Below are 24,493 nucleotides of genomic sequence, written 5' to 3' on the forward strand. Positions count from 1 at the left end.
CGACAACACAAATAGGTGTCTGTGAATAAATGCATCTTTCTTTCTTTGTAGTTGTGTGTGTGTGTGTGTGTGATCTCTCTTTCGCGAACATTACCGAACCGCGCAAATTCAACTCGTGCATTCGCACTTTCACATTCTTCCCCTCGGGGAAATGCGGGGAAATTTTTTAATTGCGGTGTCGCAAAAACTGAGAACGCATCTATTATAAAAGGACACTGCTAGTACTCGTTACGTATTGATGTGTTGCTTCGAATTTTCCCAATAATTTTCTTTGCTGAAAAAGTTTTGCATGTATTAGAAATTTACGGGATAATATTTTGCCTACATAAACGTTGCAGAAAATAATTTGTTTACATTCCTTCTCGGACGGCTGAATAGAGGAACAGGCGGAGAGAGAGACCGACGAATAAACGAAAATTTTCTCGTTTGAGTAATCAAAGAAACACTATCGTGTTCAAAAAAAGAAGGTCGTGGAGGTGCTGGGTATCGATCCCAGTACCTCTCGCATGCTAAGCGAGCGCTCTACCATCTGAGCTACACCCCCGACACGAAATATTGCCACAACAGAGACACCAAGAAGGAATTCAAGCCGTTATAATGAGCGTCATTGCGTAACTTTCAAAAGGAGCGCAACCGGATTCAATCGGGATCGAAGGCACGAACGACTTGAAAGCGAGAGCAATTCGTAAAATTCACGTAGCTGATCGGTTCACTTCTAGCGCAGAGTGTTGCAATACTTCCTAAGTAAATTTTACTCTTTATTTCTCCGTTTGAGTTTCGGTTGAGTCTCCACCTGAATAAAGATTACTCCTTTTCGTCTCCCCTTAAAAATATATTGCTCTTTACCTTTTCTCTCCACTTTCTTTCCCCGCGTTCGCTCGAAGGCTTACACATATTAGCAGCGCTACGTTTCCTACTTGTCTTCAACGTTGCAAGCTTCTTAAAAGGAGAAACACAATGAAATTGTTATGGGAAATTAACAAGAAACAGCGATCTTTTATCGTTCCGGTGCCCCTTTTTACTTCCGCGTTTCAGAATATGCGTACTAAACCTTCTCTTCACCGGGTTACTTCAAACCGACTTTCTCGTTCATGCAAATGTCGGATGATTTTAAGCTAAATTTTGCCTCTGCATGGAATTATAATCACTTGTAGTATACTGAAAGTTAAGTATTAACGTCGTAACCCTTAAGCGAATTTCACATTGCCGGAGTTCCTCAGCGAGGTGAATTGTTCCGTGTTTAATGCGGGCCTGCTGTCTCCAATAGAGAATCTGTTGGCGACTGCATGGTAGACGCGTCTGGTATGTAGACGGTTCAGAAAAAGAACAATAAACACGTTCTGGAATAACACCGAAGGTGCCAGAAAAAGTAAAAAAAGAATATAACATCAAAGTTGGGCTCCAACAAGCAGCGATGGAACAATTTCTACCAGTGAAGTGCATCACTCGGATTGTCATGAGCTCGACCCACTTGCGAATGTGTCTTGTACTGGGTATGCGTTGAGCGTGCTGGTTCAGAATGGCCGTCTATTGTACTACCTATGCAGAGACAATGTAGGCACATCAGATAACGGAGGTAAAAGGAGAATTGTGTTGCTTGTCACAAGAGAAGTCTAGTGGCAGCAGTGCTAGGCCCTAAAGTATTCCTTGTGTGCAGTGTGCACTAGGGCGTGTTCCAAAAAACAGCATCCCCGTCATCAATAAAGCAATGCTTTATGGCCTAAGGCACATTGCGCCCACTGCAGTGTGTGTGCCTGAGGGAACAACAAAGTTTGTTCATTGGGCCATGTTTTCACCACTGGCGTTGATGTAAGTAGAGAAAAGTGTTTGTGGCCAGGGACACACGCATGCCTTTGATGCAACTACGAACACTAGAAGACTCCTGTCGAACGAAAATCGTTTAGTTAAGACATGGAAGCGGGCATCGCTTATACATCTCGTGAAACTTTTCTGGGAGGTGTAAGACAAATATTAAACAAATCCCCCCGCACAAGTATTATTTATTCCATCCGCTGTTTTTATTTGAAAACCATGCAAACGGTGGTACTGAGCTTGAGAAGAAACAGAGAACTTGCAAGTACTTGAGCTGACGCTGAACCACTGCGCGTAGGGAGGGATGGGTAATATCATGTAAGTAGGAGAACTGGGAGAACAATTGAGAAAGGAACCTGAGTTTAGCTTCACCTATATGCGGCGGTGAGAATGGATTGTCGTTAGTCATCTGCTCCCACGAATAAACCCTGCGAAGATTTATTTGGAATGTAGAATGCTCGCGTGTGCACAATAGAGGATGCATTGCACGTAAGCTAATTCATACACCCAGAATACGTTGCAGACATTTTGTTCAGCGAAAAATTGAAAGTTCACTTCCCGCCATGTGCTACCTTTCTGCTGATGCCGTGTGATAGTCCGGGCAAAATAAGTAACTGTTGCCCATGTAGGGGCACTTTGATGCTTTCTTACAAGAACCTTGTGTCGGCGAATACTCGCGAACTCTAATGGAGTAGCTAAGCAAGCCTCCGTAGTTAAGGAAACTGGTTTGGTTAGTTCTAAGGCTTGATTTATCCTGTTTTGTCACCAAACCAACAAGCGACATAACGTGTAGGCAGTCAGCACATTGAAGCCAGAACTAAAACCAGGTACGTGAGGGCTGAGGAGAAGAGTGAGTCAGAAAGGCTGATGATTAAGAGATAAAGAGAACAACAGTGGCGAGAGGGCACTGTTGGGGCATTAACGAATGAACACGTACTGGTACAGAAGGCTTTCCGCTTACAACCAGCAAAGTTGTTATGTTATCACAGCACATACGAATGTCCTCAACGATAACATTTTAATTATTAGCTTGACGCGGTGGCTGAAATAGAAAAGAGTGGCTAATTTTGTCAAACGCTTTGGATACTTGGTCTTGGGCAACTCCAGCAGGGCTAGCTGCCACGCATTGACGGCGCGTACGAGTAGTGGGGAAATTGGATTGAACACTGTGATCCCAAATTCCGCAAGTTTTACGCGCACTTACAATTTCGCCGGTAATACTCTTGCGCCGATTGGCCAGGACGTAACTTTCGCAGGTATCCTACAATCGACATTGCAAAAAGATGTAAATCGGTTTCTGGTAATACAACTTTTTTCTGTACAGGAGCCGCTTTTGTATATAAAAACAGTATTGCTGCAATAAAAAGTTGGCGGCAGGGTTCTTACAGTCTAGGCATTCTGTAGAACCTCAAAAATAATATAAAAAGCTAGTCTTAAAACCAATTGTAGAATTCTGTTGGCAAACCAGTGGACCCCGTGGCGTTTTGTGCGCCTCCAGAAATCTACTGTTTACAGAATTTAGCGTACAGTAATGCAAGATTCAGCCGAGAACTTTGCTCGGTCGTCGAGCGAGAGCACTAACTGAACAATGTGAGACACTGCGTCAGGAGACTGATTAGATAGTGGGGAATCAAAATAGTCGCATAATGGAGTTGATATGCTTCAAGAATCGAAGCCTCGTTATTAAGGGGCTCTAAATCAGCCTCAATTCGTGCGATTTTTTACAGCAAGTCTTTCCCCCTCTGCGGAAAAAAACTATTTTCGATAAAGAAGCTATTGCATTGTAACGGCATTGAAGCTATCTTTCACTGCTCAGCTTTAAAATATTGTTGGCAAGTGTTCGCATAGAGAATAGTCCCAAAGATTGGCCATTTTCAAAATGGTCTTATCAAAAGATTGGTAAGACTGCAAACAATGAAATATTGCAAAAAACCCGAAGAAGTCCACGCATGTGCCATTTAAAGCTGACTCGTGAGCACTCCCCGTGGGCATAACTAATCTGTTGTCCTCCTATAAAAACATGCCCATTTTGCGAAAACTTTGAAATTTTTACGCGACAAAGAAGATCAGAGTACACTTTACACCGTCAATGAAAATAAATGCGTCAATAATTGCGTTAAATGGCGCCATGACGCCCGTAACGGCGCTGACACTATAGACACTGGTACAAAACAGAGTTTCTTACAATATACACTAGAGAGGAATCTGGCGCTAGCGTCTATGCGGCTCACATCAAGGCCGTCTGTGTCGTCATGGACCGCCATTATACATCGCGCTCGCCTTAGTTTGTTAATTGGCTTGGATTTAAACGTTGTAGTGACCGCAAATGTAAACAATGTGCCACAAAAACGCGAAGAATAGTGTGCAATTATGTAAGTGGAAAATAAAAACCGGCTGCTTTAAAACTGAAGAAAAAGGAAGTGAAGCGTATTTTTGCTGGAACGGTTGGCCTGCTATTCCGCAGGCCAAGGTTGTAGTCACGAACAAGGTTAATATTTGGGGCGGAAACTCATTAGAGACTCCGATTTTATTATTTTACCATTATCGCAAATCATAAGTTGCTTAAAGAGTTTGGAAAGTTTTTTGAGCATGCCTATTAAAACGTTGCTTTCGTGCGGAACCGGTGCACCGACCGCCAACTAGTTTAACAAGAAAAAAGAAAACGTGGCGTTAAACAGTCATGCACGACGACAAGATAGGACGCATACAACCCCCGTATCTGTCGTATCTTGTCTTCGTCGCAGTACGTTTTGTTTCTTCTTTTCGTCGGCTACAAATTTCGCGGCGGCACATTACCCGCTCAGTCATGCGTCCTTCGACTGCGGTATGAGCAACGTCAGGTGCAATCACGCACTGCCTGCTGTTTCACCGAACACGGCTACCACAGAAACGGAAGGATTTCGGCTTCCTTGTAGCTCGTAAACATGTAATGCATAGTGAAGAAAGCAAATCCCAAAAACCGCTTACGAATCCAATTGTCATGACAAGCCCAAGCCAAAAAGGGGGGTCTTCCCATGAACTCCCACGACGACATGGCTTACAAGGTGCAGTTTCCTCTCTAGTATACTTACTAAAAAACTCTATGGGTACAAAAGTCAATGGGGCGATCATTGTTTGAATTAAGATACCTTGTTCGCAAAGGGGTGAAACGTACATGCCGTTTCTGTCGCTGGTGACCGGGAATAAAACTGTGTAGTGGGCTGATGCTTTTTGACACCTAGATCCCTCGTAAAAGGCGAAGCGAAGCAGCCGCTTTGCAATTGTTGCGATCGTAGAGAGGTAGAATGGCTTTCCTATCGATGTAAAAAAATGCAGCCGTCGCGTAAAAATTCGTTACTCTCAGCAATCTTAAATGGTTAGTGGATGTAAGTTACCAGCTTATTTACAGATGGAAAGGCGAAGTTCAGCAAAACACACTCGCCCCTTGCCATCGACGCTACGCGTGAAAAGGAATTGTAGCCCATCTCCGTACATAACAGCATCCAGCTAATAATCCACCGGAATGACTAGCAAAGACATCGATGGCACCCCTGCAGGCGAATAGCTGCTGTGCGGCTTTATTTATTTAAAGTAGACCCGATGTTCCGTTTAGGGAGACGTGTCAACGTCGTTGACCATTCCGAGCATGAGTCATTGTTTCTTATTGTTTTAAAGCTTCGCCGTCAACCGGTTTCGACTCGACCGCTCCCGCGTGGCCGGGGCGGTAAAAAACAAAACAAAAGAAAAAGATGGAGATTCGTTTTCTGTAAGGTTGACGTGTTGCTCTTTCGAAAGAGCGTCGCTTGCAAAGGAATACTAAATACTTGAATTCATGAAGGGTATGTATCCAACTCTGCCTTGCTTTTCAATTGAGTATTCCAACATCTTAGCTACGCATCACTTTGTTTATTTACAGCTGAACGGTCTCATGCTAAACGCATTTTTGTCTCTGGTGGGCGGAAGCACCAAAATGCCCCAAATACACACTATCCCTTAGTGTATTGCACTTCATACATTTTGGGAAAATAGCCCTTGCTCTGAAAACGCGTTCACTACCTTACCATACCACACTACCTTACCATTCTCAGTACGGAGTTTCACATGTTCATTAGACCGGCCAAATAGTCACTCAAGTGAAGTGTTCAATGACTATTGTACAGTTAACTGTCATCAGTGCAGGGTTTATTCCCTCCCATTTGGCTGCAGTATCCGCATAACCAACCAAAATTCTCGCATACCCACTCCTGAGGATTAGGCAGGGAGGACAACCACGGCCGTGGGAGGATCATGGTCTATTAATTTACTACCGCGGCCTTAATGCTACCACATTCACAGCACAGAAGCAAACGTAAGTGCCACCGGTAATTTTGTATTTTGGTTTGAAGCCTCGGGGAATATTAAAGCCTCTTGTGGGAAGTATATGTCTTCTGTAAATATTTATTCGATTTCTCAAGACGCACATGCGTTCATTGAGTACAGAAGCTAATGGCATGGCTCTTTTAAGGTCTCATGTCGTTTGGCATCTCGTTGATGAAGAGTAGCTGCATTTTTATTTTTGATGGTCTCGAAAACCGGCAAAGCTTTCTCTTTCATTCGTGCATTTGATGCACATTCCTGCATGTCTGTTCAGTTATTTTGTGTGACAAAACATGAATGCGTAATATACATGATGAGAAAAAAGTTTTAGTTCACACGAAAGTTTTAGTCGCCTAGAAACCAGCGTTGTCCTTTCTCAGACTAATATTACAACCATGGATGGGAAACCCTGGAGTACTTTCATTGATTCAACATACACTAGCGACCTGAGGATAAACGCTCGTGTGGAAATGGTTGTTTCTCCACCCGACCAAATGAACAGAATGTTGTGCAATAATTTGGGAGAAACCACATACATTTCAGTAGTTAAAGCATGCCTTCAACTTTATTATTTAACACGCAGAAAAATATTTTGCTACCGTTGCGTTGTCGTAATCTCAAGGCCTTCCTTACCAACAGCAGAGCCAAGGTGTTTCTCATTCCTTGTTTTGTGTCATTACTCAAGCAAGAACGGGTTCACTTTCCCAGAAATTGGCCGCTAAATCGTGGTACTATGTACCACTTAAGATACACCCTATTGAACAAGTAATATTTTCATCAAACAGAAAGAAACATTTTTTATCGTAACGTTTGTCGCTGGATTAACGCCTGGATGAGAATATCACGACAGGCACTGAAGGCGCAAAAACCAGGTTCTCTGTGCTTCGGATATAACCTGCTTACAAATCTCACCCTTAAACTATACCGCGCTTTGCACGCTCGCTTCTAGCTTCATAATAAGCAACAAAATCAAAAAGAGACGTCTTGGAGGTGCTGGGTATCGATCCCAGTACCTCTCGCATGCTAAGCGAGCGCTCTACCATCTGAGCTACACCCCCGACGGGAAGGGACAGGCGAACTAAGATGTCTTAACGCATTGCTTCTAGTCGCCGCTGCCTTCGACCTGGATTGAATCCGGTTACCCACCCAGCGAAGGTTGTGCAAGGATGCACACTTGCCTGGCAACTTTCCTGGGTTCCTACTTGTTGCCTTTGTTGGGAGCCTGTTCCTGTCGGGGGTGTAGCTCAGATGGTAGAGCGCTCGCTTAGCATGCGAGAGGTACTGAGATCGATACCCAGCACCTCCATGGCTTTTTTTTTGTATATGAAGATTTCTCGTTTGACGTGCCGTACTTTTCAAACGATTTCTCGTTTGACATGCCGTACTTTTCAATGTAAAAGCGGGTTCCCTTGCACTTGTTGTCAGCTTACAAAAGTGAAAAACATTGGGAAGGTAGGTGGTTCTTACTTTTGTGCACTAGTTCCTTCTCAGTGTCACTCGTAACAATACTAAGATTTACACCGTCTGCACCTTGCGCAATCAAGCCACAGATGTCGTCCGTAGGAAATAACACACACGTTCCTGTGATTGCAGAATTGTCGCTTGTTTGTTTTACTCTTATTTGTGATGTTTTTTCTGTTACTTATGCTACTTCATATTTACCCTGTACGGTGCTTAAAATTTGAACGTGTCATATTGTACATGACGTTAGGGAGGGGGGGGGGGGAGGCTAGTCAAGCGGTTTGTACAGCTTTTTTTCTTGGCTTCCTGATCTCGAAGGGTGGAAAATAAAATAATTATTATATACTTTTGTTCTGTAAGCAGGAGATTCTTGTTGCTGGATTGTTGCGCACACAAACTTACGAGACTGCTGAAAAAATGGTCCGTAAAGAAAATTGTTAATATTGTTTCCCATTAAACGATAGCCTTGTTTGATTGTTCGTTTTCAACGCATTCTTAGGATTCCAATCACAACACACAAAAAAAAAAAAAAAAAAAGCAGCGTTCGAATACTTGGTGAAAATAGATTTTTTGCTTTAGAGATTTCTTGGCATAAAAAAGTCCTCTGTTTTTCATCCACGTTTTTACTCGGAGTGTGGTTTAGTGTGAAACCTAAAATATCTTCTCATGAAAAATGGTGGGGACCACCACTTCAATTGTGGAGTGAGGGAGTGAGTGTATTCGCCCCGAGCGCGACACAGTCGGCCCCTGGCGACGGTGGGACGAACCGCTCCTGGTGTGGATGGCGCTCTCGGGTCGTCTGCTTGTTGACGTAACGCGCGGCACAAGACGCGTGCTGCACACGACCAAACAACCAATTAGTGTACTCGTTTGACAGTAAGCAATGACATAGTTACCTCTGCTTTGGCATTACCTCTAGAAACGCAATAATCAGCGGCCGGTACGGGTTAAGCGCTGGTTTAATTCCACGAAATATCTTTGCCCGGGTCACCGCTTGAGTGTGAAACGTGTTATAAACATTCCTCCCACACATTGCACTTTTCGTATTGTTGAGTGCAGCCGTCTGCCGTTTCGGGAACTTCGAAAAGTGCTTTTTGAAAGTGGCGTGGTGATTAGGATAAAAGTTTAGTACGCGAAACGGGTAAGAAGCGATAAGACCTGTGCGTTCCCGTGCATTTTCCACACCCTTATAAAATTACGCTGTTTCCTTATAGAAAGAAGAAACGAACAAAAACAATTACACTGCCCACTACCCGTGCGCTATCGCCCATACACTACCGGGGACGTATTTTACACCCGCAAGCGCCTGTGTGACCGTGTTCTTCCCGTACCTTTTCTAAAATAAATACCATTTTTCGACAGTAGTGGTTTATACTGAGTTGCTAATTTTGCGTATTATTTAAAATACGTTTCTATGGATGCGCAAGAGTATTTAGGGGGGGGGGGGGTTCTCGGTTAAATTAAGCAGTTGTGAGTTTGCGTCTGTCATGTGGCATTTCGGTGTCATTTTCATATACAGTCGAATCCACTTATAACGATACCGCTTATAACAATATATCGGATATAACGATGGACAACGATTGCACCGTCCAATTTTGTATGCTTTCTATGGTAAAATAACCCGCTTATTACGATGCTCCCGAGCCGCGATATCGGATATAGCGATTGAATCCGCTTACCGCGCACGCCGAAAATGCGAGCTGCCGCCGGCGCTGGCGCCGGCACGCGGCGCCGACAGCACGCGACGCGCCTTGCATCCCGTCCACCCCTCAGAAAACGAGTCGACTGCGCCAAGCGAGAGGAGGAGCAGCTTTTCTTCCCGACTCCCCTCCCGGAGCCGCTGCTTTGGCCTCTTCCGCGCGTCCGGCCGAACCAACGTTCGGCTGGTTCGGCCAGTTAGGCTCGCACTGCTCGCAGCTCGGAAGTTTCCCTCGCCTTTTCTGCGCGCCGAACTGAGTGCTTTTTTTTTCTCCGCATCTGCCTCCAGTCAACGTTTCACCAGTTTCACTGCGGAGTCGGACTGAACGTTCGGACGCCATGGCCGATTCGCCTGCGGCGCTGCGGCAAGCATCTAATTGCCTGGAGCAATTAGATGCTCTCGAAAAAGATGTGCTTCAGCTTCGCGTGAAGCAGTCAAAGCTGACTGAATATGGCTTTTCTGCAAACGAGTAGTTGCACTACCTCACTTGCATGCTAATAAAATGTTTTGATCTCTCTTGTGGCTTTTTTTTCTCGACCCGCTTATAACGATTATCGGTTATAACGATGGGATTTTCTTGGCACTTGGATATCGTTATAAGTGGACTAGACTGTATAACATTTTCAAATACCGACATGAATCACCTTGTACAGAAATGTGTCTCACTCAGCATAACCAAATGCCTAATATGGTCAGAAAGAGGAAAAATCGCGTAATATAAAGCACGTTGTTGCCCACATGTGTGAGGGGTGTGTGGTATGGCTCGCTGTTTTATTTTTAATTTTTTTCCCACAATGCTTGCTTTCAATACAACTTTGAAAAAGGCGAGCCACAATTCCTGGTCAATCTCGGACCAAAGGGGGTTAATCAGTTTTGGAAATACGTGTTGAAGTAATGCTTTTTCACCGCTACATAACACGACACCTAGCGTACTTTCGATTGTAAGTAATACTGATAACCAACGTTTGGCTTTTCGCGTTACATGCGTTCTCTTCTCGCTGCTCTTGCAACGTTCGCAGAACCCCCCCCCCCCCCCCCTCCCGAAAAAAAAACGAAATGCACAGAAAGCTTTATCCTTGCATCTTTTTAACCAATCCTCAAGAATTAAATGCCAAGACAAAGGCGATGTTCAGTTTACAAAACAAAATAGTTACCGGGAACCCGTTGCGCTGATTCGTAACGAGAAATAAAAAGGAAACGTTTTACTACATCTGCGACAGCGCAACTTCATTTGCCATCTTTAGGGTTCGTAAGCGACCTTATACGAAAGAATGCAAACACATCTCGCTGTTCCAGGCACCTGTTAGATTTTAAAAGGAACGCAAATGGTCAACAGAGCAGCCGACTTTGTGCTCACTGTGAGGTCCCAGAAGCTTGGTTTGCACACTGTAAACCTGCTTGTCACTTTGCGAAAACCTAGCTAAACATGAGATGTTGCTTGTACGGCGTGCGTTGACAATTCAATTCGCAAGTTCACTTGCGACGAAAGCCGTAAATAAGTGATCTGACACCGTTATTCATCAAACATTCCTCCAGAGTCGCTAAAATTTCATTTAAAAGACCCGTTAGAGCGGTTACATTTATATCTCTGCGCTGATCAAAATTCAGTAATTTTATGTTGCCTTTCCAACACAAAAAATATCGTAACTTCTTAGAAAGAATGTCGGGGCAGGTAGGTGGTGTTACCATTTCAGGGCATCCCACAAATGCCAGAATGCGTCATGCTACCAGTGAAAGCGATTTAGATAGCCGTTGTAAACTTAATTCCAGAGATCGAGGCGTCATGATTTGTTTCTGCTTATGCTTTTATTGAAGGCTCAAAGCCGTAGTCTGGAAAGATCGAGCTTGCTACGAGCCACGGCGTACAAGTTCATTGTCACTATTACGGCCAGTCTGAGATTCCCAATGGGAGGTGGCTTTTTTGGCGTAGTAATGAAAACTTTCTGCCGCTTCCATGCTATACATTTTGAGGAACCGGACTAGAGCATACCACTCTTGTTTACGCCTTTCATGCGCACATGCGGCGGGAAAAAGGCACAAATCGCGCCCACAGTGTGAGTTCTTACGGGCGGCTCAGCGGAGCATCCACACTAGCAGCGCGAAGCTGTCGCCACCTACATGTCGATCTCCCTGCGAATACAATTAGTACAACGTGGTTTAGGCGCCGAATGTTGGGCGCCCGCCTAGTGAACTGCCCTACTACGTGCTGGCCGTTCAGTCTTTCTCCACAAGCCTAGGCTGTGCCGATAGCTGAGAGACCGCCAGCTTTCCCACGTATTGCTCCCAGGTTGGCTAAAGATTAGGGACGATAGATGTACTTGCAGACATTGCCAAATAGTGTACTACAGAGGGTGCCAGGCTTAGGGAAGAAATACCGGCAGCAGTGTAGAAGGTGGCGTGCATCCATTTAGCAGAGTGCCTTGAGCACGACAGTTTATCTTTATCCAGTGAAGGCAATCGCCTTGGTTTTCGATAGCTTAGGAGTGTGGTCGCGAGAACGGAGTTCATTCGTGGCGGTACTAGGTGGGGATATTTTTGTAAGCTTTAGGAGGAGCACGCTCGGGGGTGCTTGCTGCGTACTTTGATTTCGTCTGCTTAAAAACGGACCACTGTGCACGAATGCGGGAAGCGGCGCAGGCTCTCTCATTTCCTTCGTAGGATCGTAGCAGTTGTGTCCACGCATCCAGACAATGTTAAGTTCCGGGATCTGGCGCACGGTTTGTGCAGCGTTGGGGGCCCTTGTGCGATGCGATTCAGCGGGAAGTGGCCGCAGGCTGCCTGAGAGTCTATCAGTAGCATGATGTATTCTTTGCAGATGGTGGCTGCAAAGCCACGGGGAATTATTCTACTGCCTTGATAAACGTAGTGGAGAGTGTAGCGGTCTTTAACTCTTGGCCATCCGTGTCGGTGGCGCTCACGGCATTGTCTTATAGTGGGGAGGTTGAGCGAAACGCCTCTCTAAACAGTAAAGGAAGAGTTCGTGAAGAATTTGTATCTCTGCCCAGCCCCCCGCCGTGCTGGGCATTGCCCGTTTGCGCGCAGGGGGTAAAGCCAAGTGTTTTGTGCGGTGGTGGCCGCTGCTCGGCTGGCGCTATGCTCGCGTCCATCTTAGCGCACCAGCGCTCCATGGGGCTCTACGCGGCGCAGAACGTCCTGCGGCATCCAGTAGGACAATAATGTTTTCCCATTCGCAACACCTTAAGAGTGCTTACGTGTCTTCAGGGGTTTTTTAACGCGAAAATGCCTGACTTCCAAGCTATGGGTGTAACAGCATTATCATTGATTCTGATTTCTCAATATGAGGTATAACGTTTCGACGGTACACAGGGGATAAGACACGCCGTAGTGGAGCGCTTCGAAATAATTTTAACCAGCTGGGAATCTTTAACCATGTGCACCGAAATCACAAACACGCGGGCGTTTTCGTTTCTTGCCTCCATCGCAAAAGCGGCCGCCGCGGCCGGGAATCGAACCCGCGTCCTTGGGAGCAACAGCGCAAAGCCTTAGACCCCGAGCCACCACGGTGGGTTAACAGCGTAATGACAAGTGACAAAAAAGAAAGAAAAAAACGGATGCTTCAACTGTGGCGTCTTTCTTGGTCAAAGAAGTGTTAAGGGTAGCATCACATCAACCTTCTGTGTAAAGGTTGTGATCTTCTGGGGTGGAGAATAATCCAAAGCAAATTGCTCGTGATGTTGGCTCTGCAAAACGCATTGTTTGTTATTGTGGTGCGCTCAAGCGTACGCGGTTATCAGAAACGTTGTTCCTAAGAGCCCTGTTAGTTGAGAAAGATTAAATCAGTAGTTGACGCACTTTGAACGTGAATAATAAAGTAGGAACTTAGCCTCAATATATGTCAGAAACGCACATCACGAAGAACCCACTCACCGGCTGCAGCATGTTCTGGAATATAGAAAAAAATAAAGAAGGTTATCATTTGCGCTAAAGTCATTTCACTTAGAGCTATCTTGTTTATTATAGTGTTATATTGCTGGTGGCGTTTTATCGGCACAAGGGGATTCGACGGCGGTGACGTAGTATCCGGCTGAAACATCGCTGATAGGGAGGGGCCTGCGTCCTGCACTACGCCTAAGTACACTGATTTATAAATAAGTAAATCAATGTATCGCTTTATTATACCCGATAGCATTTGGGATAATACGCACCGGGTGCTGCGCAGCATGGCATGCTGCAGTGACTTTGTTTCTATAAATTCTCGCGAAAGTCTCTGTTATATTTTTTAAGAGGTTCGGCGTAGGCAGGAACGATTGTTTTCTAGGGCTTCTCGCGGAATCATTTCTTTTGGGGTTTATTCCACTAGAAAAATTTCCCGTGATGTTTCTTGCAGTGCACAGTTAAATTTTACTTCAACAGCGCAGCATTAGCAACAGCGCCCTCACTCAAAATCTACGGCTTAACCTATTGCACTGAACTCTAGCGTGCCCGGTGGTTAGAAAATTTGTTCTTAAAAAAGCCCACGTCTCTCCTTCATCCCGCTCGGGCGCATGACTGGCAGCATGAATACGCTTCCAGCTGGTCGCGTTCTCTTGCGCTCTTGCTGTTCAGACCTCGACCACATGTCAGATTACAGGCGATTAAAAGCAGTGCGCGCACGGCACCACGCATACCACGAGTTCACGGCAGCACGGCACTCTCGGTAATGCTGTTTACATGGCAAAATGGAACTACGAGCTTAAGATTTCACCTTCGCCATCTCCTACGACCCGCTTTGATCGTAGGAGAAGGCTCGAGTGTGTCTGGAGCGCTCCTGACACACCAAAATTGAATAAGTGTTGTTTCACTCACTCACTCACTCACTCACTCACTCACTCACTCACTCACTCACTCACTCACTCACTCACTCACTCACTCACTCACTCACTCACTCACTCACTCACTCACTCACTCACTCACTCACTCACTCACTCACTCACTCACTCACTCACTCACTCACTCACTCACTCACTCACTCACTCACTCACTCACTCAAATCCGTGAAAAAGAGCCGTTCGTTTTCAAAATTTCGTAACCTGCGCGCTCTCCCGCCGAAGTCGGATATCATTCTTGCGCTGACATTCGGTGACTGGCTCAGTAAATTATTATCGGCCATTGGTGAGAGTGATGGGATTATCCTAATTAGACAGAGCGTGCGGCGCGTGCCCATGAATTTAAAGTGGCACCGAGCACAGGGCTAGTGTGTAAGTGACATTTTTATAGCTGTACTGTTTGTTTTACTACTCTAAATAGGGTGTTTTCATTCGTATTATTGCGTGTTTAATTTCTGCACTTGGCGGTGCCTAATGAGCTGGCGTACACGTGACTTTATTTTGCTTGTCAAACATAGCCGGTAATAAAAACACAGAGGTACTCGTATCAGTTCACGTTAAGCAAATGCTGCGCTCAACCGACAGGTGAGGTCTGTCTGGGATTCGGCTGCACGCGCGGATTTTAATGAGAAATTTTTGGATTAAAGGAAAGGAAATTTGGCTAGAAGAAAAAGCTGCGAATTACAAATGGTCAATTCCTTATTTTTACTTTTATATTGGGTTCAATAAGATTTATGTGTCGTCCTATGCAGGTGCATACAAGCACAGTTAAAAGAATGCAATAGAAACTTGTGATTAGAAGCAGAACTTTTTACGCATAGCCGGCAGCAAAAGAAGAGAAAACATTAACATAAAACGATTTCTGCAACAAAGACAAAAAGACGAGAGACTGGATGATGTTAGACCTTAGCTGAATTTTATTGCACGAGTATGCAAACATGCACACGAAAATTGATTGCTATACCGCCTTGTGAATGTGGATGACCAGAGCTATAAAGAGAACCCGTTAGCGACGACTGTCACAAAGACTTCGTTGTCACTATGATGGGCGTACTCGTAACTTCACTCACCTTCTTAGGCAATGTCTATAGATGTACGAACGTCCCAGTGTGGTCCGTTGGGCAGGATGGGTCGGATATCGCCAGCCAGATGTCTCCGACGTGAAAATGTCTCCAACATGAAAGCCATTCCCATTTAAATGCCGACACGTAGACATTAAAATCACCGCAGTGACCTCAGGGGTACTGTCACCGCAACTAAGCCACGGTCCAAGGACAGCATTAGTATACTTAAGCAATTCATAAGGTTCCTGAATGCAAAAGTAATAATGTGCAGTTTAACGCCTGAGACGCTTTGCCTTCGCTGCGGATCAATGAAGAGCTTCGTTCGGTTGCCACTTGATATGATTTGCTTCGAGATACACTTCCACCTTACGGTTTCAAACGGGTTCGATCTGTCTCCCTCGCGTTGCGCCGCTGATCTTTGATTTGCTACCGGCGAGATTAAGACTGTACCATGTACACCCCGCGCCATGCAACTCCTCGTTCTCGTGCTTCAAAGACGAATGGAGCCTCAGAAGTTTTGATGTGAGGACATCTGAAAATGTATAAAAGCCTGCTCTAATGCAGCTACACTGTAAAAATTACACCCCGGGTGTTAAACAACTCCTGCGCGGATAATCAAGCTCTTGCCGAAAGTGCCAGAGATGGTGTGCTTATTAAGGCGTCCTTTTGTGTTTTAATTAAAAGAGCTTCAAAGATTTCCCTCGCTCTGCTAGCTGAGTTGCGAACCGCCTCAGCACTCCGGTTTTTTCGTACTAAGGACCACAAAACCGATCTTTTCAATAGTTCGCGAAGTGTCCACCTCCCACTACCGCCTGCATTGCTATTGTTTGGGAGCTTTACATAGGCTGAGAAACAGCGAAATGCCGTTTAGGTTTTGAGCGTAGTCTGTAGACGAGCCCCCTTTTTGGTATTTGTTTGCACTATGTTAATGCATCGTGCAGCGGTCTACCCGGTGATAGGGTTCTTCGGAGAATTGTTCCTGCGCATTTTGTATCGTTCCACAAAAACGAACGCCGCGTTCTCCTGTCAAAAGCAATCGTACCCCACGACACTTTCACTGCAAGCATGGTGTTTTTGAGTGCTTTTTTTGCTTGTTTCAGGCGCTCGTCAGTCACATAATCCTTAACTTCCGCACACCACGGCGGCTCACTGGAGTGTCACACGGAGACAACTTTATTTCAATAATTCTTACGCATGCTAATGAGTGTGCATGTGAGGCCGTATTCTATAATCGAAAACTTCTCGAAACATCGGAGTTTCTCGGACTAGAGAGACAGCGTTAATGATAAGACGAGACGAGGTCGCGTAGATACAATTGTGTCATTGGTTGGACCGGTTATTGGCGTTCACGGATGAACGATAGTACTTCATCATTTGCATCAGCGGACACTGCTGGCTTCATGTTTCCAACCGAAACTTACGCTAAAATGTGTGTTGCCCAAAAGTGTTTGCGTTAAGCGGCACGTCAATATTAACATTCAGCATTACTCGTACAAATGAACTTCGCTCTCCAGTTTAAATCGACCTCCACAAACGTGCAATTGGAATGACGAATATGGTGCCATTTTTAGGTGGTCGTTGGATCTTTCCTTTTTTAATAAAAGAGGCCGTCGTTTGAACGGAACAAATGGAGTGAGATCATACCGCCTGGATCGCTGGACGTTTTCAACGTTGTTGATCCTTTCAAGAGTGGGTAGCTTTATGGTCAGCTTTCCGAAGTGTTGCGTTCAACTGGGGGGTTGGGAACTCTTTTTTTAATTATTACGAAACAAGAAAAGAAATATCTACCTAATGGTAAGGTGGACTTCCCGCTTATGAACCCACTTTGGTTGCTCAGTAACGTAACCGTCCTGCTGCGGCTGCTGAGCACAAGGACATAGGTTCGATTCCTGCCGGGGCTGCGTTTTTTGATGGAGAGGAAAATACGAAAGGGGCCACACATCGCGATTTTGGCTCACCATTACAAAAAAACAAAAAAACAAAAAAACACGGCGCTTCTTACAGCCCACTTTAGCTTCTGGTCGTAAAATTAGAAAACAAATTTGAAGCAAAATTATCGCACCTTCCAAACAAAATCAAAAAGAACACGTCGTGGAGGTGCTGGATATCGATCCCAGTACCTCTCGCATGCTAAGCGAGCGCTCTACCATCTGAGCTACACCCCCGACACGAACAGCGCGCATAGAGAAGGCAACAAAAAAGAAGCGAGGCGATCCGCCAAGGCCAGTGCGCATCATTGCGCACCTTTGTGAGGGGCGAAACCGGATTCGATCTCTGTCGAAAGCAAGGACAAGAAAACGAGAGCGATTGGGTAAAACCACGTTGTTCTGGCGCCTCTTCGTGTCGGGGGTGTAGCTCAGATGGTAGAGCGCTCGCTTAGCATGCGAGAGGTACTGGGATCGATACCCAGCACCTCCACGACCTCCTTTTTGTATTTGTATCTCGCCCCACAAAACAAGCGTACCTGCGCTCTTCCACTTACGCGCTCTTCCAACCCGGCTTGTGCCTCCTTTTTTTTTCTTTCATCTTAAGTTTCACTATACGTCTTTTGGCTTAGGACGGTTTCTGGTGTTTTAAATGTCTGCTTTTTCTGTTCGTTAGGCTGCGTTAGGTGGGGTTACGTTTTTTTATGTTAGGAAGAGCTAAGTAGAGCCAGGCACGGCACTTTTTTGTGGGAAATGACGGCAGATGTCGCTTTAGTAGAGCACTATATGAGAAAAAAAGCAAACTGGTACAGCCGAAAGGCCCCCCTTAGTATTTAGGTCGTTTTTACTTCCTCCCGTGTCTGTTACTGAGATTTTGGAAACTTTGAATTTCTCTGAAAATATGCCAATGTCTAGAATAAGATTAAAATGTGAAGCGCCCAAAATGGAGATAAAATTGCTGTATTGTATAGGCGGGTCTACAAAATGTTGAGGGAAAAATAACCAAGGCAGCCTCATATAAATGTTTTTTACGAGTCAATTTACGCTGGTGCGGATGCGCTGACTCGTAAAGTTGGCATGGCTCGGTAGGAGCGCAGTACGTGGGTGGCTCTTGCTGCACCGTTGAGGCAGGAACCTTCGCCCTCTTTCAGGGGTGCGAGCCGTACGCGCTCTGCTCCTTCTAACGGCGTGGCGGCGGACTCGGGTGCAGTTGAGGGGTCGCTGACAAACGTAGGTTACGAGATAATGGAAGGCGACTATCCCTCGCCTATATACAGGGCCGAAATGTCGGGAGCACGCCGTCGGATGCCTTAGGCCGGACCAGTTTGTGACAAGTGAAGGAGTGAATCCTCCCGTTTACTGAACGGCGACGCGGCAGAAACAGTGCACACTGCGCTTCTGTCGCAGTCATGGAAACGTGGCTTACAGCAGGTAATGCGCAATCTCACCGTCATGAGTCAACTATGTTCCTGTAAATCTCAAAAAATCAAAATGTTGACCGGAAAAAATCAGGCACCCCTCCGTCCAACGACGACGATTGTTGGACGCGAAGATTTCTCATGACTGATCATCGCCGTCTTTACACGGTGGGGTGCAGGATTTTTCTGTCTAATTTTGCGCGTCCATGCACCCGTCTCCAAATACAAACCGCTTCGATCGTATCGAAATAAAGCTATCGGGTAGACGACGCCTTCATACTGAGAGGGACTCGGGTTCGATTCCGCCACGGGAACTGTTTTTTTTTCTTTCACCTCACCCGTTTTTGCGTCACAGAAGCCATCAGTGAGAGCACTAAAGCTCAGTTTTAAAGTAATTTCAATATCTGGCTATAGACTCGTAACTATGGCCAAGGTTTAACGTCGTAAAAGTCCAGCGATTCGAGTTTCTGCTGCGTTGAAGTTATGATAATGGCAGGATTCACTCCGACGTAACTACATAAATGAATATGTAACTACATAAATGAATAAATTTGAATTTGAATTTGAAAAAAAATTTGAAAAAACTCAACTCACTGCACCAGTACGCATGGGTGTGTGTTGTTCTCCCTAGCCGTTGCACTACCTAAGTGCGATGCGCTTCTGTCGCCACCATGTACCCGCGGATGGTGACACCCAACCATCAACATATAAAATGCATACTTCCCTTATTTAAAGGAAATAAAACTAAATAAATAGGAAATAAAACCTGCGATTATGGCCTTTCTGAACGGGTCTGCGGTCCCTTGAACCATATTGTCTAGTGCGATAAGGTCAACTCAGGGTAGCCGAGTTAATGTATCTTTTCCTATGCTGATGTGGTGTTGCTTTGTATCACGCAACCACAAGGGCCGTGGCGCACCATGTCACTGTTGTTTAGCCAGGGAAACTGGTAGTTGTTTTCCGCACCTACATTGCAATAAATTGTTTATATTAGGCGCTGTGGGACCTAATGAAATATTTTTTAGACTTTTGTTGCTTTCTCAGTTTCTCCATCTGTCTTACCCAAGTATCGGTGGTTACCCGAGACTAGAAAGCAACGGGAACGGGGGCGACCGTTCCATCTCCACCTTTCTCAGCCTGAGACGGAGACTGCTGCAACTCAAGCAGGGACAAAGCATAGCGATTAGACAGGAATTCGCCAAGATTAGAAGCACCATAGCAGAGCGCAAAAGTAAAAAAAAATTGCTGAAGGCACGATTCGCTGGCCTTTCTTAATGCATCGCAGTCAACACACAGACGACTCCAACTTTAAACCAGGCGGCACGTAATGGGACTCTCCAGTTCACCAAACATTATTGCAGCGCCAGAGAAAATGCATGAGGTCACCGATGCAAATGAATCCACTTCGACGATGCCGCATTTTAGCGTTGCCGTTATCATTTATTTGCGGTGAATCCAGCTTCTTCAAAAGAGGTCTTACTGAGTTTGTTTTTTGACTGTTCGTTTCTTGATCGTTTTTTTGGGGCCGGCTGCGGGGCTTGTAAATAGCAGAAGCAACACTACGGAGTTGTAATCTATGCCGTTTTTCCACTACTCACAGTGGCTGTCGTAGGCATGGCAGTTTTTTGGCAGGAGGTAAAATGAACCCGTTTGTGTGTTTTACACAGCCATGAAAACGGGAGAGTAATAACTCGGTTTAGCACCAAAGGGAAAAGGAAGAGAGGCACAATGCGGGGCAGAGCTCCGCTACCCTCCCGGCGCAGTCCAGGATCTTCTGCTGGAGATCAGGCGCTGGGCGGCGCAAGGCAGTCTCCCGCCTGTCCTTAAAATTGATATTGAGGGATTTGGGAAGGGGGGACACTACATCGAGTAAATGGAGCTTTCAATAGCTCCCCGGTACCACACGAAGTACAACCGGTTATACCCAATTGCAACAGTACAAAAACAGGCCAACCGGCAAAGAGAATTTTGTCCACTCGAAGGTGGAGAGAAATTAACGGGAAAGACTTTCTTGCGACCCACCGCCAGGGGGAAGAGCCCGGGGGGACCCCTCTTGTCCCCCCTAGGAAAACGCCGGATAGGGTGGGTAGCTGGGAACGGGAACTTGGGCATCGGGATGGGTTATGGGAAAAACGGTAGGAATGAGGGAAGCAATTTTGCTCCAATCCTTTTGTCTGACTCTCTTCCAAGACTGATTGCTCAGCGAGGGCATCAGACAGTCGAAGGAACTCGCACTGGCGGAGTTCCAGCAGAAAGGGCGCTAAGAACCGTGTCATCCGATATGCTCAACGAACAAAATTGACGAGGCCGCCCGAGGGCAAAAACACTGGTGGAAGCGTCAATGCACTGACTTTTTTTCGGTCTGCAAACGTGCCCAAGAAACAAACCGTAGAACAACAATATAGCTTCAATGCACTGTCTTCATTTAGAACCGCTTACTAGCCAAAGAAACAATTCCTGGAATAACGTTATTTTAGGGATATGCTACGTCAGCAAAGAAATCCACGGTAGAGGGCGGCACGTAATACGGTTCTCATATTTTAAAGAAAAATGCAACAAAATACGCAGGCAAGCCAATCCAACTGGCGACGGAAGAATGTTTCCTTCAGTATCTGCAATATAAAGAGTTAGTATTGGCTTCGAGGCTGTTCTCAGAGAGCTAGAATTACTCAAACAAATCAGGGTAATCTGCGGACACTTATTTACTCTGGCAACAACATACTTAAAGTAGCAAGGGGCGGGGGGGGGGGGGGGGGGGGGAGGGGGGGGGCGGAGAGCCAGAAGGCGCGGTACGGGCTCCAGAATACAGCAGTTTATTTTGTGCGAAAGTTGTTGCTCTATTGACTGAGTGTAGCGTTGCGGTTCTGTCCACAAGATGGCATATTCGAACAGGCCCTCTGTAGCGTTAATCTAATTTTACTGCGAATTTTCGCAGTAATTTCAGCGGCACTGTTATGCTTAGGTATGTTCGTTTTGCAACATTTATATCTCAATTAGATGGGTCAATGAACCCAGGAATATTGGGTAAGGAAATATTGCATTCAACAATTGTATTAGTGGGACAGATCTTGACCTCACTATATTAGTGCAGATCTTGACCTCACTAAACCGATCTTGCCGTTGTGACTTTCGAGTTCATTTGAGATTGAGGTTACCTACCCGAGATGAAAACTCTATGAGGTTACTCAAAGATGAACACAGGTCATACCGGTTCCTGAAGAAAGTATGGGTAGACTGAGGGGTGGCAGTGCAACGCTACTCGTCACGGAATGCAATCGAGCAAGTCTCCATCTTTAAAAGGAAAACTCAAAACAACGCAACTATTCAGTCGGTATTACCGTGTCGTCTGTGCCATTAGGGCTGCGACAGGGTGACAGCGAAGTCAATCTCTAAAAGGGCGTTTGTGAACTTGAGATGGAAAAGTCAGGGATACTAGAAAAGAGAGAACCGGCGATCCAATTGAGATTTGTGGACAGTTTCTTCTGCCATGAGTCAGGGGAACACCTTCAATGGGCGGCCAAGAATTGCAGTCGCAATGTACCGCCATGGGGTTAAAGATAAACATGAAGAAAACGGTATCACTGTTAGTACGGCATGCAGGAAACTTCATATTTAACGTAGGTATGAAGCGCTTAAATAGACGGATGACTATAAGTACCCCAAGAAGTTGTGCGTGCTGATGTAGACCACAAGAAAGAACGCACGTGCTTCGGTGAACTGGGCAAGCGTTAAATTTGACCCAGGCTCCTTAATTAAGAGAAAGATGTTTAAAATGCGAAGTTGCTTCGATCTGCCGGAATACGCAATCGATAGACGTCAGCATCAAAACGCGAAGGGCCTAGGTTGTATTCCGATAACGGGAAGAGTTTTTCTTTTTCAGGCGCTTGATGTGCCTTCGCTTATCATCATCGTCGTTTTGTGACACCCTTCGCGTAACGTATGCCTTCCTGCAGTGCGCTTTACTCGTACGAACAACTCCAATGGTGAGGCTTAGAAAGCTTCGATTTATTGAACTTTACGCGATGTCTGTCATTAAAGGAATCATTTACAGTCAATGCGTGCTTATGCTGATCACTTATGGGAACGGAATTTCGCGTCTTCGTAAAAACATTCTGAAACGAAGCTTTAGTAACCCAATGATCCACGGAAAGGACGTTGAGCGAATCTCTCAGGAATACAATGCGAGCATCCTTGATTTGGGAGAAAACTTGAGATGGAGACATCATAGCTCAAGTAACCGAAAGAAGCGAATTAAACCCAGGCAAGTAAAGCAGACAACTGTAAAGAGAATAACTGTAGGAGAAATAGAGTCATTACTTAGAGAAAAACCTAAAAGAATTTACTGGCAAGAGGGGTAACATAAGGAAGTTTTGGGGCAAGGAATGAATTCTGGCATCCCAGAATAGGAATGGTAAGATGTAAATGGAAAAAGCCTAAGTTCTCCAGCGAACAAAAATGGGGTCACTCATTGTCACTGGATATGGAGGGTTCACTGGAATTCGCTCAAAAAATGTAGCACCAATAAAATAATACGGTAATAATTGTAAGATAAAGTAAAATCAGATAACGAAGGGAAGCCTGTTTATAACTACTTTTAAGTGATTCACTCCAAGATAGAAGAAATATCAGAGGGCTCCAGCGGGCACAGATCACAAGGTGGCGTAGCAAAAAACGTGCAAGTCGGAACACATTTTTTGTGACCATGGCGAACTGCTGTGATATTTTTCTGTGCCACCGTATTTGCGGCTTCACGTCAGGTAGTGTGTTAAAAACCCTTACATGAATTCCAAAGTCATTCGGAATCATTGCCCTTTTTGGTTAGGGGTTTAAAGCAACAGCAACGTAACATTTGCGTGGCTGTATGAGATGCAGCAGGGGGCCTAAAGCCATGTCATGCTTCCAGGTTACTATAGGCGACAGCGCCAAAAAAGACAGCGCTCGTCCTGTCCGTTTCTTTCGTCCACGACTTTTTTCGCGCTGTATCCCAGAATGGCGCCATACCAACTTGCCCAGCTCACTACTCTGTGCCAGGTTACCTTCGGCTGGGTTGGTTTGCCCTGGTTGTGTGTGCATGCATGTGGGTGCTTGTGGGCTTGTTTGACTAACCATATACACGACAAATCTGAACAGTTTAGGGATTACTTTAACCGCGCATGCGCATCGTTTTCTAATTTCCCTGCTTTCTCTCGGAGCTTTCGGGTTGACAGGACAGGGGGTGGGCCGAAGATAGAAAGTAGCGACGCGCGTTGGCGATGCTTTTCCTGGATGCGAGGAGTGCACAGGAATGCACAGGAGTCCAAATAGTAAGGCCCAAAACCACTAGTGTTTCAAACCTGAGTCATACTGGTACCAGAGTCCTTCAATTGAAGGACTCTGCTGGTACCAGAGTCCTCCAATGCTTTTCATTGAAGGACTCTGCTGGTACTAATACAACTTTCACCTAATAAAATAATGATTTGGTAAGGAAATAATTTGAATTAAGGACCAATTAAGTGTGTGCCCTGTCTATACTGTTACGCTGTAAGGCACGGGAACGCACTCGTGCCTGACCTGCTTCTAGACCCAGGTGGCTCGCCTTTCCTTTTTGCCACAGGGAATTATGCTAGCGGTATATGGGGGAGACAGGATCTTTCAGTCGACGATGCACGTTTAGCTATAATGCGGTTCTTATTTGTAGTGAAAAAAACCTTTTTCGATGAGGTAATCCCAGAATACATTCCGTCTCACATTTCAAAAGAGGCTCAAGCGTGTCGGAAAGCTGCAAGCTGCTCATGTCACTTTGATCATGTTATTGGGAGCTTTTTGAGAATGGAACATGCCGACAAGAGCCCATCGCGAAGAAGTGCGCCCTGCCTATGAAAATCGTATAAACGACGAGGAAACGCTTTGATCGTTCCGGTGAAACTCCTCTGAAAAATCAGATTTACATGTGCATAATACGGAGTGAGAACCG

The 24,493-nt window shown here is 45.5% G+C and overlaps 5 non-coding genes across 5 annotated transcripts; 2 read left to right on the plus strand and 3 right to left on the minus strand.

The window, feature by feature from the left end:
* Nucleotides 1–471: 471 nt before the first annotated feature.
* Trnaa-agc (transfer RNA alanine (anticodon AGC)) lies at nucleotides 472–544 on the minus strand. The gene has a single exon. It is a non-coding gene; the product is annotated as a tRNA-Ala (tRNA).
* A 6,588-nt stretch (nucleotides 545–7,132) lies between these two features.
* Nucleotides 7,133–7,205, minus strand: Trnaa-agc (transfer RNA alanine (anticodon AGC)). The gene has a single exon. It is a non-coding gene; the product is annotated as a tRNA-Ala (tRNA).
* A 175-nt stretch (nucleotides 7,206–7,380) lies between these two features.
* Trnaa-agc (transfer RNA alanine (anticodon AGC)) lies at nucleotides 7,381–7,453 on the plus strand. Its single transcript has one exon. It is a non-coding gene; the product is annotated as a tRNA-Ala (tRNA).
* A 9,836-nt stretch (nucleotides 7,454–17,289) lies between these two features.
* Trnaa-agc (transfer RNA alanine (anticodon AGC)) lies at nucleotides 17,290–17,362 on the minus strand. The gene has a single exon. It is a non-coding gene; the product is annotated as a tRNA-Ala (tRNA).
* A 180-nt stretch (nucleotides 17,363–17,542) lies between these two features.
* Trnaa-agc (transfer RNA alanine (anticodon AGC)) lies at nucleotides 17,543–17,615 on the plus strand. Its single transcript has one exon. It is a non-coding gene; the product is annotated as a tRNA-Ala (tRNA).
* Nucleotides 17,616–24,493: the final 6,878 nt, after the last annotated feature.

This window comes from Haemaphysalis longicornis, unplaced genomic scaffold (assembly GCF_048455015.1).
Source record: "Haemaphysalis longicornis isolate Haplotype H1 unplaced genomic scaffold, Haemaphysalis longicornis Haplotype H1 scaffold_5, whole genome shotgun sequence".
Classification (NCBI taxonomy): Eukaryota; Metazoa; Arthropoda; class Arachnida; order Ixodida; family Ixodidae; genus Haemaphysalis; species Haemaphysalis longicornis.